Source organism: Cebus imitator, unplaced genomic scaffold (assembly GCF_001604975.1).
Source record: "Cebus imitator isolate Cc_AM_T3 unplaced genomic scaffold, Cebus_imitator-1.0 Scaffold568, whole genome shotgun sequence".
Lineage (NCBI taxonomy): Eukaryota > Metazoa > Chordata > Mammalia > Primates > Cebidae > Cebus > Cebus imitator.
The window spans coordinates 1,651,581-1,667,666 of record NW_016107883.1 but is presented as its reverse complement, the minus strand read 5'-3'; the positions used below and the strand labels follow the sequence as shown (position 1 = coordinate 1,667,666).

Here is a 16,086-nt window from a genome sequence, read left to right as displayed (position 1 = left end):
GAAGCCAGAGAGGTGAGAGAGGGGCAGTCTTAGAAGGTGCAAGACTCAAGGATGCTCTTTCTTCCTCGCAGACTCACTCGTTCCCCGCCACACAGCCTCCTCTGTATTGAAAACACTGCCCCAGACCCTTCCTTTCCTTCCGCGTAATGCTGATTACTAATAATGATAACAGTGCCTCATCTTGATCTGCTCTCCAACTGTAATGATGTGAAAACACACTCTGGGTTTGGAATCAACAACCAATGATCAAAGTTCAGTTTTGCCGCCTGCTAGCTGTTTGACCTTAGGCAAATCACTTCATCTTTTATCTTCAGTTTCCCCGTTTAAAAAAAAAAAAAAAAAAAAGGTAAAAGAATTCCTATATTACACAGTTGTAGATTTTCTTTCTAAAAACTTTTAAAAAAAATAGAGACAGGGTCTTGCTATGCTGCCCCAGCTAGTCTTGAACTCCTGGGCTCAAGTGATCCTCCTGCCTTAGCCTTCCAAAGCATAAGGATTAGAGATGTGAGCCGCCACATACAGCCAATGGTAGAATTTTAAAATATCTGTGGATATCTGCCAGAGTTGCTGATTTAGTAGGTAGGAATTGGAGCCTGAGAATTTGCATTGCTACAAGTTCCCAGGTGGTGCTGATGTTGTTGGTACCCGACCACACTGAGACCTACTTGAGATTCGGACTTTTTCCTTGCCTATTTGGCATCTGTGTCCTTTTCTTTTTGTAACAGCACCTTGACTTGTCTTTGAGGAACCAGTCATCCTCCCTTCTCAGGGCATGTTTCTGAGTGTGGCTAACATCCTGCTTCAGAGGTGAAGTTTAATATTTCCAGGTGAATAATTGCCTACAGAGAAACTCTGAACATCTTACTTACGGTGCAGGACTTTCATTCACCATCCCCCCGCCAAATATGCCCAGTAGACCTATCATTCCTTTACTTGTATCCCTATCCCTATCTTTTAAACCTTTTCCATGTTTCAATGCCAAGCTTGCTTTCCACAACCCCCTTGAAGCCTACTTGGACCATATCAGTGGGACCTTTCCATGAACCACTGTATTACTCACAGGGTGTCTCTCCCATTCCTTTGTGTCCAGCTTCAGGGCAAAGGGCCTTCTGGAAACACACAGACTCATAAAGAAGGCCCATTCATCAGAAAAAAGGGAACTTTGTGGGAGGAATGAAAAATAGAAGCTTGATCACCCAGGTAACCAATGCCTTCCTGGAAAGAAACAGTCATGGGACAAGGCTTTTAAAAGTTACCAGGATTGGCTGGGCACGGCCGGGTGAGGTGGCTAACACTTGTAATCCCAGCACTTTGGGAGGCCGGGGCAGGCAGATCTCAAGGTCAGGAGGTCAGGACCAGCCTGTCCAATATGGTGAAACCCCGTTTCTACTAAAAAATACAAAAATTAACCAGCATGGTGGCACACGCCAGTAGTTACAGTTACTAGGGAGGCTGAGGCAGGAGAATCACTTGAACCTGGGAGGCACAGGTTGCGATGAGCCAAGATCGTGGCACTGTACTCCACCCTGGGCGACAGAGTGAGACTCCATCTCAAAAAAAAAAAAAAAAAAAGTTACCAGGATGTGGGGCTTTCTTTCCCATTTGGAACCATGCTTAGATTTGTGCTTTATTTATCTATGTGACAGCCAGGCATGATTGCTCATGCTTGTAATCCTAGCACTTTGGGAGGCCAAAGCAGATCACTTGAGCCCAGGAGTTCAAGACCAGCCTGAACAACACAGGGAGGCCCTATCTCTATAAATAATAAAAATACATAAATGAATAAATAAATGAGTGGGGCTTGGTGGACCATGCCTGTGGTCCCAGTTACTTGGGAGGCTGAGGTGGAAGGCTCACTTGAGTCCGGGGATGTCAAGCCTCCAGTGACTCATGATTGTGCCACTGAAATCCAGCTTGGGCAACAGAGACCCCATCGCCCCTAGCTTGCCCCCCACCCAAAAAATATGTGCCAAGGCAACTGCCACATGGTTGGGATACCAGTAAATGATTGAAGCATCACCTAATGAGTAACAATAGCTTACATTTATTGAGCATTTATATGCCAAGCAGTTTCCTCCATGTTCTCCATATATTATCTCATTTATCCTCTTAAAAAACCTTGTCAAGTAGGGTCCTCTTTTACCTTTGAAGAAACTGAATTGATGAACTATGATGAGGCTTTAATGGTTTAATTCTAAAGAGAAACTCTAAAAAGCTTCACCCCTTTGGAATAGCAGACCCTAAAGTCAAAAATCTACCCTCTAGTTCTACTACTGTCATTTCCCTGACGGTTTTCCCTGGCAAGGTAAGAATGTCACTGTCAAGCAGGAAATGTGCCTCTGGTGCTGTAACATATACAGAAACAGAAATAGCTCACGTTGGCTGGTGGCTCATGCCTGTAATCCCAGCACTTTGGGATGCCAAGATGGGTGGAGTGCCTGAGGGCAAGAGTTCAAGACCAGCCTGGCCAACATGGTGAAACCCTGTCTCTACTAAAAGTATAATAATCAGCTGGGCATTGTGGTGCACACCTGTAATCCCAGCTACTCAGGAGGCTGAGGCAGGAGAATTGCTTCAACCTGAAAGGTTGAGGTTGCAGTGAGCCAAGATTGTGGCACTGCACTCCAGCCTGGGCGATGGAGTGAGACTCCATCTCAAAAAAAAAAAAAAAAATTGCTCATGTTGCCTGCATCCAAGATTCCTGATTCACTGTTCATCCCCTGATGATTGGTCAGTCTCATCCTGGTCAGGCTGAATTACTGCAGGATCCTTAATCCTTACACAGTTAACCGAGGTTCCAGTTCTGACCCACAACAATGAGCACTATTATTTAGTTCTCTCTTCTGTATCACCAAAGACAATACCTATTTTGTCTTTCTTGAAAGCCCAGGCCAAAAATGTCCATAAAAATTAACTTTATTTGCTTGTGATCCATAGTATGGAGTCTAAGGGTCAATATTTGGTTTACCCACCAAATCCATCTCTGTTTACAATTTGAGGACATTATGATAGAAATTCAAAGATGCTTCAAAATTTCAAGGGGAATAACCAGTTTGTTTTTTACTGAAATCTTCCCTCTTTGTTTTTGTGTTCAGGTAACACTGTATCACTTTTTTGTCGCAAATCTTTGCAAGAGATTAATTACATATTATCTTGCAGAAACTGGCTTGAGTTAGATGTTTGAGGAAGACCCAACTCTTACTTTAGAAATCAGTACCAGTAGACCCTAAAGTAGTCTACTATATACAAAATGGATCCATTGGGCATGTTTCCACTGATACTTTTTTGTTTTTGCTTTTTTTTTGAGCAGAGATTCTGTCGCCCAGGCTGCAGTGCAGTGGCACGATCTTAGCTCACTGCAACCTCTGCCTCCTGGTTCAAGCAATTCTCCTGCCTCAGCCTCCCAAGTAGCTGGGATTACAGGTGCATGCCACCACACACAGCTAATTTTTGTATTTTAAGTAGACACTGGTTTTTACCATGTTGGCCAATCTGGTCTAGAACTCCTGGCCTCAAGTGATCCTCCTGTGTTGGCCTCCCAGAGTGCTGGGATTACAGGCGTGAGCCACCACACCCAGCCTCTATTAATTCTTATAATCCAGGAATCCACCTTACTCTCAATTTAAAGGCATAAAACCATTAGGAACCTCTTCCTATCTTAAGTTGGAAAGGTCAATACGTTTTTGGCCATCCTGGAGATTCATTCTGGGATAACTCAATAACCCAAGAGTCCCATTGCCATCCTCACATGCCTTCCACAATGAGACTAGCCAATGTCTACATTGGAAATCTTTTATTTCTTTTTGTTTCTTTTCTTTTCTTTCTTCTTTTTTTTTTTTTTTTTTTTTTTTTTTTAATGGAGACAGGGTTCTGCCATGTTCCCAGGACTGGTTTCAAACTCCTGGGCTCAAGCGATCTGCCCCCATCGGCTTCCCAAAGTGCTGAGATCACAGGTGTGAGCCACCACAACTGGCCATCAAGGAAATCTTGAACAACATGGGGACACTAACTGTTTGTGAACCTATTCATTAATTCATCAAATACCTATTGAGTATCTACTCTGTATCAGGCTCTGTTCTGGGTACTGGGTCTACACTGGTGAACAAAAACAATTTCAGTCCTTCTGAAGCTAGCTACTAACACAGACTCATCATGAATGTGAGAGAAAAGTGAATCCATAACAGATATGTGACCAAGTTTATGAGTTGAGAGGTTTAATAGAGGCCTAGATCCTCTAGCCTGCTGCTAGATGTTTTAACATTCTCAAGACAACTTAGAAGGGATGGTGGGGGATATGGTTTTAAAACATTGGTGCTGATGAGAATCAGGAGGGAAGCATTAAGCAATTTTAGGCACTAGCATTTTTTTTAGTTTCTGGGGTGGAAACAAGTTTGAGACCATTGCTGCCTGAGTCTCTCCTCCTCCCCACACACCCTGAGATTCAGATCAATTGACTTTGGGTGCAACAAAGCACCAGTATTTTAAAAGTTCCCCAGATGTTTGTAATATGCAGCATAGCTTGAAAACCACTGGTACAGTATGATGGCTCTCAAACTTAAGCATACACCAGAATCACCTGGAGGGTTTGCTCAAACACAGATTATTAGGCTTCACTCCCAGAGTTGCTGATTTATTAGGTAGGAGTTGGGGCCTGAGAATTTGCATTGCTAAAAGTTTCCAGGTGATGCTGATGTTGTTGGTACAGGACCACACTGAGACCTACTCGAGATTCGGACATTTTCCTTGCCTATTTGGCATCTGTGCCCCCTTCTTTTTGTAACAGCACCTTGACTTGTCTTTGAGGAACCAGCCATCCTCCCTTATCAGGCCATGTTTCCGGATGTAGCTGACATCTTCCCCTTGTCCACTCTCCACTTTAAGGATGAGCCCATGACCTGGGCATGGCCAGGCAGCCACAGGGATTGGTTCAGATTTAGCACATGACTCGAGTTTATGGAACGAGTATAAACCATGAGACCTTAGCAAGAACCTCTGGGAAAACAACAATCTCTTTCCACAAGATTTCTAAGTTGATGGAATGTTAGCCTAAAGCAGCTGGGAGTATTTTGCTATAACAGTGTGGGAAGAAGCTGTCTGAGAGTGAAGCCAACACAGGAAAAAGACGAGAGAGAGAAAAGAGAGGTAGGTTTCTCAAGATATCACTTGAATAACTAGGTGGGCTTTTTCCTAAAGCTTTATTTATTCCTGTACTTTACTTGCACTCGCCCCTCACTTATACAATCCTTTTTGTGTAAGCCAGTTGAATGTCTATCATTTCAGAGTTTTCAAATACCTACCTAGCCACTCCCAAAGTTCAGATTAAAAACCCATGGGCTATAAGCAGTATCTTTAGAGTAAGTAGTCTTAATTTTCAACTAGATGGCTGAGTCTCATTTACATTTTTGGCAGACTATGTCTTCAGTGATACCTGCAGCCTAAGTCCATTTTACATGAATAAGGCTTTCTACCTACCTATGTAACCACTTTACGTCTCACCCTCATTTCCAACAACAGTGGATCCCAAAGAATTCCTGGTATCAGCCTGCAGACGTAGTGGGCCAGGCGTACCACAATGCTAGGCCTGGCATCAGGCACCAGTGTGACTGCCTCTTCCTTCACAGCCTTCAGTAATACTGGACCATGACCTCAGGGACCTGTCTCTTCCAACAACAGATATATGTCCATTTTTTTTTTTTCCTTTAGGGTTATTCTCTTCAGATGGACAGGAATAGAGTTTTACTAAATCACAAAAATTTCCCCACATTTCTTAGTGAGAGCTCAGGACAGAGAGAGAAAAAATAGCAATGATGCCCCAATTCAGGCCTAGAGATTCATGTGAGACCCTTCTTACTATGACAAGTACTGAGACCTTTTATAGAACATAGGCTCAGTGAGCTATGAACATGATTCCTGGTGAATGCAGGGGCCAGGCCCTGCTCTCCTTAACTCCACTCCGATCATTCTCTTGCTTGCCTTTCCTCACAGGGTGATTCTCACTTCTAGCACTCACCCCCCGATTCTGATTCTATAGGGTTTCTGTTATTTTTTTTTTTAGATGGAGTCTCACTCTGTCACCCAGGCTAGAGTGCAGGGGCACATCTCGGCTCACTGCAACCTCTGCCTCCCAGGTTCAAGTGATTCTCCTGCCTCAGCCTCCTGAGTAGCTGGGACTACATGCTCACACCATCATGCCTGGCCAATCTATAGGTTTTAAAAAGCTCTGCGGGGGATTTCAGTGTGAAGTCATGGCTGAGAACCACTGACCTTGGGGCTCAAGGCCACTCACACTGTGGATGAGTTCCTATATTGCAGAGCTTAGGTAACACTTGGACACAAATGGTTTTACTTTCTCAAACTCTGAAAATCAGTCCCTTGACCCATTCTTCCATTGCCTGCCATGCTCCCTAGTTGCTAACTGCAGGGTCCTTAATTCTCATCTTCCCTGTGTAGATTTCTGATCTATGAACTGCCTGAGTGCTGATACCAGGATAGCTCATAAATTTTCCCAAATTACCAAGCCCTGGCCTCCATTTGTGGCGGTGGCTTAAACATCTAAGATTCTTGCCAAGTACTAATCATTTATTCAACAAATAATTCATCTTGGAACAGTTACTGTTTGCAAGTCACTAAGCTAACCTATATATGGGAATCTATAAGGAAAACGTAAATTAAATAAGGCCTGTTCCCTGAGAAAAGAAGAACAGGGTGAATTCTAGCAGAAGTTGGTTTAATTTTCTGTGGCAGATAAAAGAAACAGAGCAGGACTGGACATACGATAGAAGTTTCTTCTTTATGTGAAAAAGAGGAATTGAGACAATAGTCATTAGTAACCAAAAACACTTCAGATTAGAGAAAGGAGGTACAATGTATACATTGCGTCTATATTTAATTTGAACTCTAAATATTTTAATTTAAACTCCAAATATGGTGAGGTTTTTTTTTTGGGGGGGTTGTTTATTTCTAGAGACAGGGTCTTGCTCTGTCATCCAGGCTGAAGTGCAGTGGTGCAATCATGCGTCACCGTAACCTCAAAATCATTGGCTCCTACCTCAGTCTCTCAAATTGCTGGAACTACAGGCATGCACCACCATACCTGCCTAATTTTTTAGTTTTATAGATGTGGGGTCTCACTACATGGCTGGTCTTGAACTCCTGGCCTCAAGCAATAATCCTACTTCAGTCTCCCAAAGTGCTGAGATTACAGGCTTAAGCCACAGTGTCCAGCCCAAATATGATTTTTTTCAAAAGTGTGTAATATCTTTGTGGGTAATTATTCCCAGGTAATATGTGTTATTTTAACAGTAGTGTCTACAGAAAAAGTGTGCTTGCCAGAATCATGCACAGTAATCTCTTCTCCTTCTTATCTCTGTTTAGTGTGGTCTTACCACTGCACCACCGCTGGCCCATGGGTACCATCATCCACCTGGTGACAGGCAGCTCCTGGACTCTAATGACTGAAACATTACTGAGCTCAGCCCACATGTCTTCACCTTACTGACCTTTAAATGTGTTGCTCTGCACTTGCCCACCTGACACCTGTTTCCCTTTTTCTAGCTGTCTCACTTATTCTCAAGAGAGTTAGGTCCCACCTCAGCCTGCAGTCACACTCTTTTTTTTTTCAGGAAGTATTACTGATCACTGTCTGGTCTGAGCCAGGTTCAAGGAACAGGAGGTGGTCCAGGCCATACTGATGAAGACTGTAGGGTTACAGAGAGGACCCAGATGTCTCCCCAGAATGGCCAACATTCCTCTTCTGTGAGGACAGAGAGGAAGCGCTGCTGGCAACAAGGACAGGTTCCTGGATATCTGCATTGAGCAGCCGCCTGAGTTGGCCTGAGCTCAGGGGCAGATGAGCTATTTATCGAAGTGAAAGATGGCTGCAGCTGGAGTTGCTAAAAACAAACCACTCCAGGTTTTATCCACTTCCAAAAACGCTTACCTCTAAGTAGGTCAAAGTGTTCCCAAAGTAGGGCAGTAAAAGAGTGCCAGTCTATCACTCTGACTGAGTTTCAATTTAGGTAAGCTTACAATTCCTAAGCGTCCACTATGAGGGATGGCATTTTAATTCTGCCAATGCCACCTTCCATCCTATGGGCACAAATAGCAGCTGCAGCGGCATATAGATTCACAGGCAACAATGAAGAGGTTTCCGATGAATAAAATGGAAAGTGAATTTTGTCTTGCTTTAACTCAGGTGAGTTTATTGAAGATTTCCAATAATAGAAAGGATGTGCATCTGCCAGTAATGGAATGTGGATAAGGACCTGCTCATCCTTCAACCAGTCCAAATAAATGAGAGGTATTTAGCCCATACATCCCCAGAGAAGACTTCCTCAGTCAAGACGCCTCGCATCAGAACATGACTCTCCATTCCCGTCCTCAGGCCCTCCTGCTAAAGCTTAAGCCAGTTCCCTCTACAGTTCTACATGCTAAGCCTGGTACTTCACATAAGAACTCTGCAGAGGTCCTTGATGCATGATCTGTCCTTCCTTTCTATAAATATTTATTGAGAACTTCTTACATGGCAGCCACTGTTTTAGATGCTGAGGATAGGGCAATGAACACAATAGACAAAATCCCTGTATTTGTAGGGGGGATTTGCAGAGGAATATTAACAAATATATCAGGTAGCGATAAATGCAATGAAGAAAAGTAAAACAGAGAAGGGAGTATACAGGGCGATGGGAGAGGGTGGGAATTAGGGAAGACCTCTCTAATTAGGTGACATTCAAGCAGAAGGAATGATGACAGCAAGCCATCCAGGTATCTGAGGATCTGGGATATCTGGTGTGTTCCAGGCAGAGGGAAGAAGAGGTCAGACCCTGAATGAGAGTATGTATGGCTTGGCCAGGCGTGGTGGCTCATGCCTGTAATGCCAGCACTTTGGGAGGCTAAGGTGGGCGGATCACTTGAGGTCAGGAGTTTGAGACCAGCCTGGCCAACATGGTGAAACCCCATCTTTTCTAAAAAAAAAAAAAAAAAAAAAAAAAGAGTATGTATGGCTTGATGGGTGAATGGCTCAGTCAGGCAGGCTGTTCAGGTGAGTGGTAGACAGAATAACATCCCCCAAAGATGTCCACATCCTCATCCCCAGAACCTATATATATATATGTTACCTTATGTTGCAAAAGAGACTTTGCAGATGTGATTCCATTAGGGACCTTGAGGAAGGGGGATTACACTGGATTGTGCTGGTGGGCACAGTGTAATTGTTAAGTGTTCTTAAAAGCAGAGAACCTTTCCCAGTATGGCCTGGGGGAAACATTACGATGGAGGGAGGATCAGAGAGATGCAACCTTGTTGGCTTTGAAGATGGAAAAAGGGAACATAAGCCCAGGAATGTGATGGCCTCTGGAAGCTGAAAAAGGCAAGAAATAGCTTTTCCCTTCGAGCCTCCAAAAAGGAATGCAGTCCTGCTTGCTGACACCGTGATTTTAGCCCATGGAGACTTGTGTTGCACTGTCAAGCCACAGCACAGTACGATAAGTTGGTGTTGTTTGAAGACACCACGTTCATGGTAATTTGTTACAGCAGCAACAGGAAATGAATACATAGGCAATGAATCAGAGAATAGGCTCCAGAAGAGGTATTGTAGAGCCTCTTTGCAGTCACAGAAAGGACTTTGCTTTTACTCAAAGTGAGACAGCAGACACTGAAACATTTTGAACTGAGAAGGGTCTTCAGCCTGGGCTGCCTCCCTGCAGTTGGGGGCAAGCAGTGGCAATCATCTACTTGCCCTCCTGTGTACAAAGGTGAGGAGCCAGACTTCCTGCGGCCTAGAGGACCATGTGGAAAAGTAAGGCAAGTGAGCAGAATCTTAGAATCAGAGATTCTGGCTGGAGCTGGTGGACATGGGGAGAAAACTAGACAACCCAGTCCTACCACAAGGGCAAAGCAAGGGCAGGCTGTTTAATAGCTGCCTATAGTGTAGAGGGCTGGTATTCAGAATGGCAATTAGTAGTAAACAGACTTCTGATGCTTGTTTGCAGGGTTTGGGTTAAGGCTGCAGTTTCACCCCCACATAGATCCTCGGTGAGGAGTTGTTCTCAAGGAGCAAGTGACACGGGGAGGGCAGGGTGGCAGTGAGAGGAGGGTCCTGACCACTCTGTCCTGCCCATTAGCATCAGAATCAGAATCCTGTTGCTGAGAGCTCCTCCAGCTGTGGCCTGCAAGGGCTGCTCCTCAAGGGCTTTGAGGTCCTCCCATTGCTGCCTTCCCTGAGCAGACAGGATGGGCACATCACAGGATGTCCAGACCACTGCCTTTCCTTCTCTTTTCCTCAAGCCAAGTTCAGTGCATGTCATTCCTAGGTCCCTGTATTCTTTTAGGGGGAAAGTGCTTTCAGCTTAGCTAGCTGTAAGCAAGAAAACTGCACCATCTTTCCTATGGGGATACATTCTGTTTGCTGGGGTAACCTCCTCTCCATCATCTCCAGCTTCTTCTCAGAAAGCACAGTCGATGGCAGCCTTTCTTCTGTGGGATCAAATTCTGAAGCTCTCATTTTAGCTCTGAGCTCCGTCAGCTGGTTCATGTGGATCCAAAAAGCACATTCAAGCTTCCGCCCGACTTTCCCTCCGGATGATAAGGGGCATCATCATCATGTAGATGTCACAGATTTACTGTGGGCACCAGCAGGCATGAAAACATGCTGTTGAAATTGGCATTTAACATAAGCAAAGTCTCAGCAGGCTGGCTACAAAAAGGAAAAATGCAGGATCTCTGCAGAGGGACCCAGAGAGACCAGCTCCTTCCCTGGACACCTGGGTTTTCCTGCTTCAGTTCTACTTGGAGGCAGCATGACACTGAGTTGTATTTAGAGAAGGATGTGGCCTGGCCTGACATATTCCTGTTTGAGGCTTTGATTCTAAGCCCTTTCATGTCCTAAATAGTATTAGATAGATATAGCCACAGGCAGGACATCTCAACCAGAACAAAGTAGGCCTGAGGCTGTTTTCATGAAACTCTTCTCTGTCCTACTCTTCTTTGACTTAAAGAGTGGTATCCTCATGTACACCCAGCATTCACAGTATCAGCACAGCCTCCATCACCCAGGTCAGCCCATCTCCATAATGGTGTGGTCCTAATGGTACCTTCAGGTACCAGAATTAGTCACAGAAAGAGAATATAGGTCATGGAGAGGTGCCAGAGGTACAAGCTAAGGAAAAACTTGAATTTTCGGCTCAAATACATCAGATTTTATCTCAATCCTCTGTGTTAAAGCCAAAAGAAAGTTATGAGAATAAGTCATTATTTCTTGGGAAATCACAGAGCCAGATGGACATGCTGTTGGCGGACTGTGGAAAGGACCCAGGGTAGGTTAGGAATAGAGACTGAGGGAAGGAAGTGGGTTCAGACAGGAGGTTATGCTGGGGCCTCTAAAAATCTATGGAGGTACAGTTGCTCACACTTGTAGTCCCAGCTACTTGGGGGTTGCTGAGGCAGGAGGATCACTTGAACCTGGGAGGTCAAGGCTGCAGTGAGTCCTGATCATGCCACTGCACTTCAGCCTGGGCAACAGAGTGAGACCCTGTCTGCAGGAAAAAAAACAAAAGAAAAGAAAGAAAAACCAAGGGAAACTAGAAAGAGAACCTTGACCCCTTGAACAATCCTGGGGATGATTCAGGCTGGAAACACCTTGGACTCAGCCCTACAGATGTATAAGAACTCAGACAAAGGGCAGGCAGGGAACTTCACATTAATTGACCACCTTTGGTGGGGCATAACTGGGCTGGAAAGTCTACCTTGTTAGAGTTTAAGTGCTACTAATCAATTTTACAGATTTTTTTAAAATTAGAATTTTTGGAAACGGGGTCTTGCTCCATTGCCTAGGCAGGAGAGCAGTTGTGCAACCACAGCTCACTGCAGCCTTGAACTCTTGTACTCAAGCCATCCTCTCTCCTGTCTCAGCCTCCCAAGTAGCTAGGACTACAGATGTGTGATTATATCTGGCTTATTTCACAGATTTTAAGTGTCTTACCCAAGGTCATCATCTAGGTAGTAGCCAAGATTCAGACTCAGGTCTTGCATCCCAAGACTTTTTTTTGGAAACAGGGTCTCGCTCTGTTACCCAGGCTGGAGGGCAATGGCTCAATCACAGTTCATTGGACGCTCGACCTCCTGGGCTCAGTGATCCTCTTACCTCAGCCCTCCAAGTATCTGGGACTACAGGCATTCACCACAATGCCCAGCTTTTTAAAACTTTTTCCTAGAGACGGAGTCTCACTCTGTTGCCCAGGCTGGTCTGGAACTCCTGGGCTCAAGTGGTCCTCCTGCCTCAACCTCTGAAAGTGTTGGGATTACAGACCATCTTTTTATAGTCTAGTGCATACCAAGGTAAAGCCGCAGACAACTTTTGTTTTATCCTAAACAGGCTGTGCACATAATAATAAGACCAACCTCACAGTTTAAAAATCACTTTTACTTAACATTGCCATCCTTGAGCCTCCCAGCAACTCTGTTAGATAGGCATTTTTATCAGCTTCCTTTTGCATAAATGTGGAAGCTAAATCCAGAAAGATTAAGTGACTTTCCATTTAAAATAAGTGGCTTCTCATTCCATACCCTGTCCTCTTCCTGGCCCATCTGATTTCCTGAGAACTAAATTCTCTTCTGTTTTTGCAAAGATTTGCCAGTACCCTTTAAAGGAAAACATAGTAGATTACAATACATTAGGTTGGGCCATTTGAAATAGCTGACATTCAACTTTTTTTTTTTGAAATGGGGTCTCACTTTGTCACCCAGACTGGAGTGCAGTGGCACAATCTAGGCTCACTGAAACTTCCGCCTTCCTTCCCATTGCAGCCCTTCCCCCACCCCCACCAGCTGGGACCACAGGTGCGTGCCACCATGCCCAGCTAATTTTTTGTATTTTTGGTAGAGAAGGGGTTTCACCATGTTGCCCAGTCTGGCCTAGAACTCCTGAGCTCAAGTGACCCACCTGCCTTGGCCTCCCAAAGTGCTGGGGTTAAAGGTGTGAGCCACTGTAGCCAGTCTCAACCATTTTTACTACAAAAATGGAGATTTCAGGCAGTCCAAACTAATAAATTGGACCTCAAAATGAAGATATTTGTGCTATGATTATCTGCATCAAAAATAGGATACTTTGGCCAGGCACAGTGGCTCATGCCTGTAATCCTAGCATTTTGGGAGGCCAAGGCAGGCAGATTACTTGAGCTCAGGAGTTCAACACCAGCCTGGGCAACATAGTGAAACCCCATCTCTACAAAAAAATAAAAAAATTAGCTGGGCATGGTGGCAAGCGCCTGTTGTCCCAGCTACTTGCCACTGCACTGCAGCCTGGGCAAGAGTGAGACCCTGTCTCCAAATAAATAAATAAACCCAGGATACTTTGGTTAATCCCTTTAGATTAACAAAGGTACCTACTTGATACAGAGAGAAAAAAGCACATTTTTAGAAGTGGAAGGGATCCTAGGGGTAATTCAGGAAGACATGAATAAAAGGTAATAAAAATGCTACTTTAGAAAAAATAGCAATATGAATGACTGTAGGAATAACTAGGAAAAAAAGTCCAGCCTGCAGGGAGTCTCTGAGCGGAAGGCACTTGCCTCTAAGTTCTGTGCCCAAAGAGGACAATAGATCAGGTGTCTGGGAGTAAGAAACCAGGGGATACGCAAAGTCCAAGGGTAAGGATGGACTGTGAAGTTCTCAAATCCAAGGACATCTGAAAGGACTATTAATCCATAAACACAAACAACCATTTTAAACAAGTCAGGATTGAATTTAATTAAAAACAATTTGTTCTGCTCTAAACATTTAATAAAAGGATTTGCAGAGAAATTGCTAGGCTCTTATAGCTTAGGAAAGAAATGTCTAACATTTTATCTGGAAATTGTATTACTTTCTTGTAGATACAGATCAGAAAGGGAGGGAGAATAAGAATTAGCACTGATGGATTTAGATTGGGGGCTTGAACAGGGGAGAATAGGAGGAGAAATGGGTAGAAAGTATATGGATTTCAGTGCTATAGATGAAGAATATTCTAGCCATTACAATTGCACTAAAATCCAACAGGCTTTCTCTAGAAGTAATAAGCTCCCAGTCCCTAGAAGTGCTCAAGTAATGCTTGGCTGGCCACTTGCCAAGGACATTGAGGAAGGGGTTCCTTGTATTAGGAAAGAGAGTGAGCTAGAACACTTTTCACCTGCTTTTCAATTCTAAGATCCCAAGAACCAAAAGAAGCAAATGTTCTCGAGTGAAATTAAATCTAATCAAGAACCGATTTTTATCCGGTTATAAAAAGAGAAGTTTCAACTCGAACTTTTTATAATTCTGAAAAATGTCAAGGAGCTCCTTTTAGAATCTTTCCATCTATCTTTAAGCACACTTTTCTTCAAAAAGTATCAGCACTCAAATAAATTACAATATATCTTATTCAATGCATTATTTTTGGATTTCAGTTATTCTTATCCAACAGTATTGTAATTTTTAAAAACATTGTACCACACCTTTTCATTGCAAACATACTGTAATTCAGCTATGCTAATATAAAGGAAAATGTCGTGGGCTACTATGGAAACTTGCTCTCACCCTCACTGATCATACTCTCATGTATACTTTTGCTTCTATGAGGAAGTGAGTTCTGAATCTCAAAGGACTACCTCATATCTAGTCAATTACAGATACAATCCTGTAAGAATGAAGTAGGACTGAAGGATCATACTTCAATCCTGCAATTGAGGATTATATGATGAAGTAGATCAGCAAATTATAATTTATAACATGTCACTTCATACCTGAAATAAATGTTTAAGGAATATTCATCCTCCAATTATTAGCCTCCCATGGTGAAGCCATGTTAGGCATTACAGAATAAGTGAAAAACCTGAGGGTCATGCTTCTAATGCAGAATTATATTTAAAAGTAAGAGGGAGAGAGAGACCTTTGGAGGACTCTCCTGGTAGGCAGAGGAGCCTTTAAGTCCCTGGATTTGACAGCAGAAGGGACAAGAAAGGCAGGAAGCCTGAACTTTTTGGTGTTTTGGCTCCTGGCAGCAGAAAGTGCAGGGAACTTCTATCCTGCAGACAGTCTGTTGAACAGGCTGAGCTAGCACCAGGGCTTGGCAGGCCACTATCAGAGCTGGACCAAGCCTGCTGTCCAGAGTGCTTCTTGGAGTCATTCTGCTCCCCCACCCCCACCGGGGACATCAGAATCTTACTAGTAGCAAAGCATCCACAGGACAAAATTTGTCTCTGATTGTTGCTACTCCTCCTAGAGACTGGGGCATTTGGGGCCAGAGGTGAGGGAGAGAATGGGAAGGTGGGTATGTGTAACTATAATGGGGCTGATGCTCTTTAGATTCAACTAGACTGGTTAACAAAGGGAGCCAAGTCAGGTGGGAGAAAGAACCAAAGTGCCTGTCTCAAAGGCCTTCAGACTTGGGAGGGTACAGAACAGTGGTAAAGTGAGACATCGAGAGATGGACAGGCAGGGATTCAAATTTAGGCCCACTGCTTGTCAGCTATGTGACTTTGGGCATGTTACCTAATCTCTCTAAGATTCAGTGTCTTTATTTGGAAGATGAGGAAAATATTATTTATATTAGCATTAAAGCAACCCAGAACCCGGCCCGTGGTAAAGCTCAATAAATGTTAGTTTTTGTCAGTTGGTGCCACACTTAACACAAGTTGACAGTATCAAACTTGCCCAGCATTGCCACGCTGTTGCCCAGCATTCTCAAGCTTTCTCTACTGTTCACTACCACCTTCCACAGCATGGAGAAGCTGTTCCTGGGGACAGGTAGGTGACAACAGCAGAAATCATCAGGAGGCCCCAAGGGACAGGACTCCTCATGAACAAGCCAGGGGTGCCACGGGCCACTGCCCCTCTCCTCTAGAACATCTGCTTCTGAGGCTCATGGGGGAAGCCTTGGGCTTGGTTTCATAAACAGAGAGGTACTTCCTTACAGCTTCTCCAGACCCTCAGCCCCAGCCAGGGAAGAAAGTACACAGGAAAAGGAACACAGGTGTCCTATATAGCCAGGTACAGAAGAACCAAGACTGGTTATTGGAGTCTGGGGCAGAAGTACCCAGCACTAACACTTTTTTAAAAACCATCCTCACCATTTTT

At 44.1% G+C, this 16,086-nt stretch overlaps 1 protein-coding gene across 1 annotated transcript in view; it reads right to left on the bottom strand.

Moving 5' to 3' along the window:
• The window catches only part of KALRN (kalirin RhoGEF kinase), a 635,807-nt gene that overhangs the window by 139,851 nt on the left and 479,870 nt on the right, over window positions 1–16,086 (bottom strand). The gene's annotated exons all lie outside the window — the stretch shown is intronic.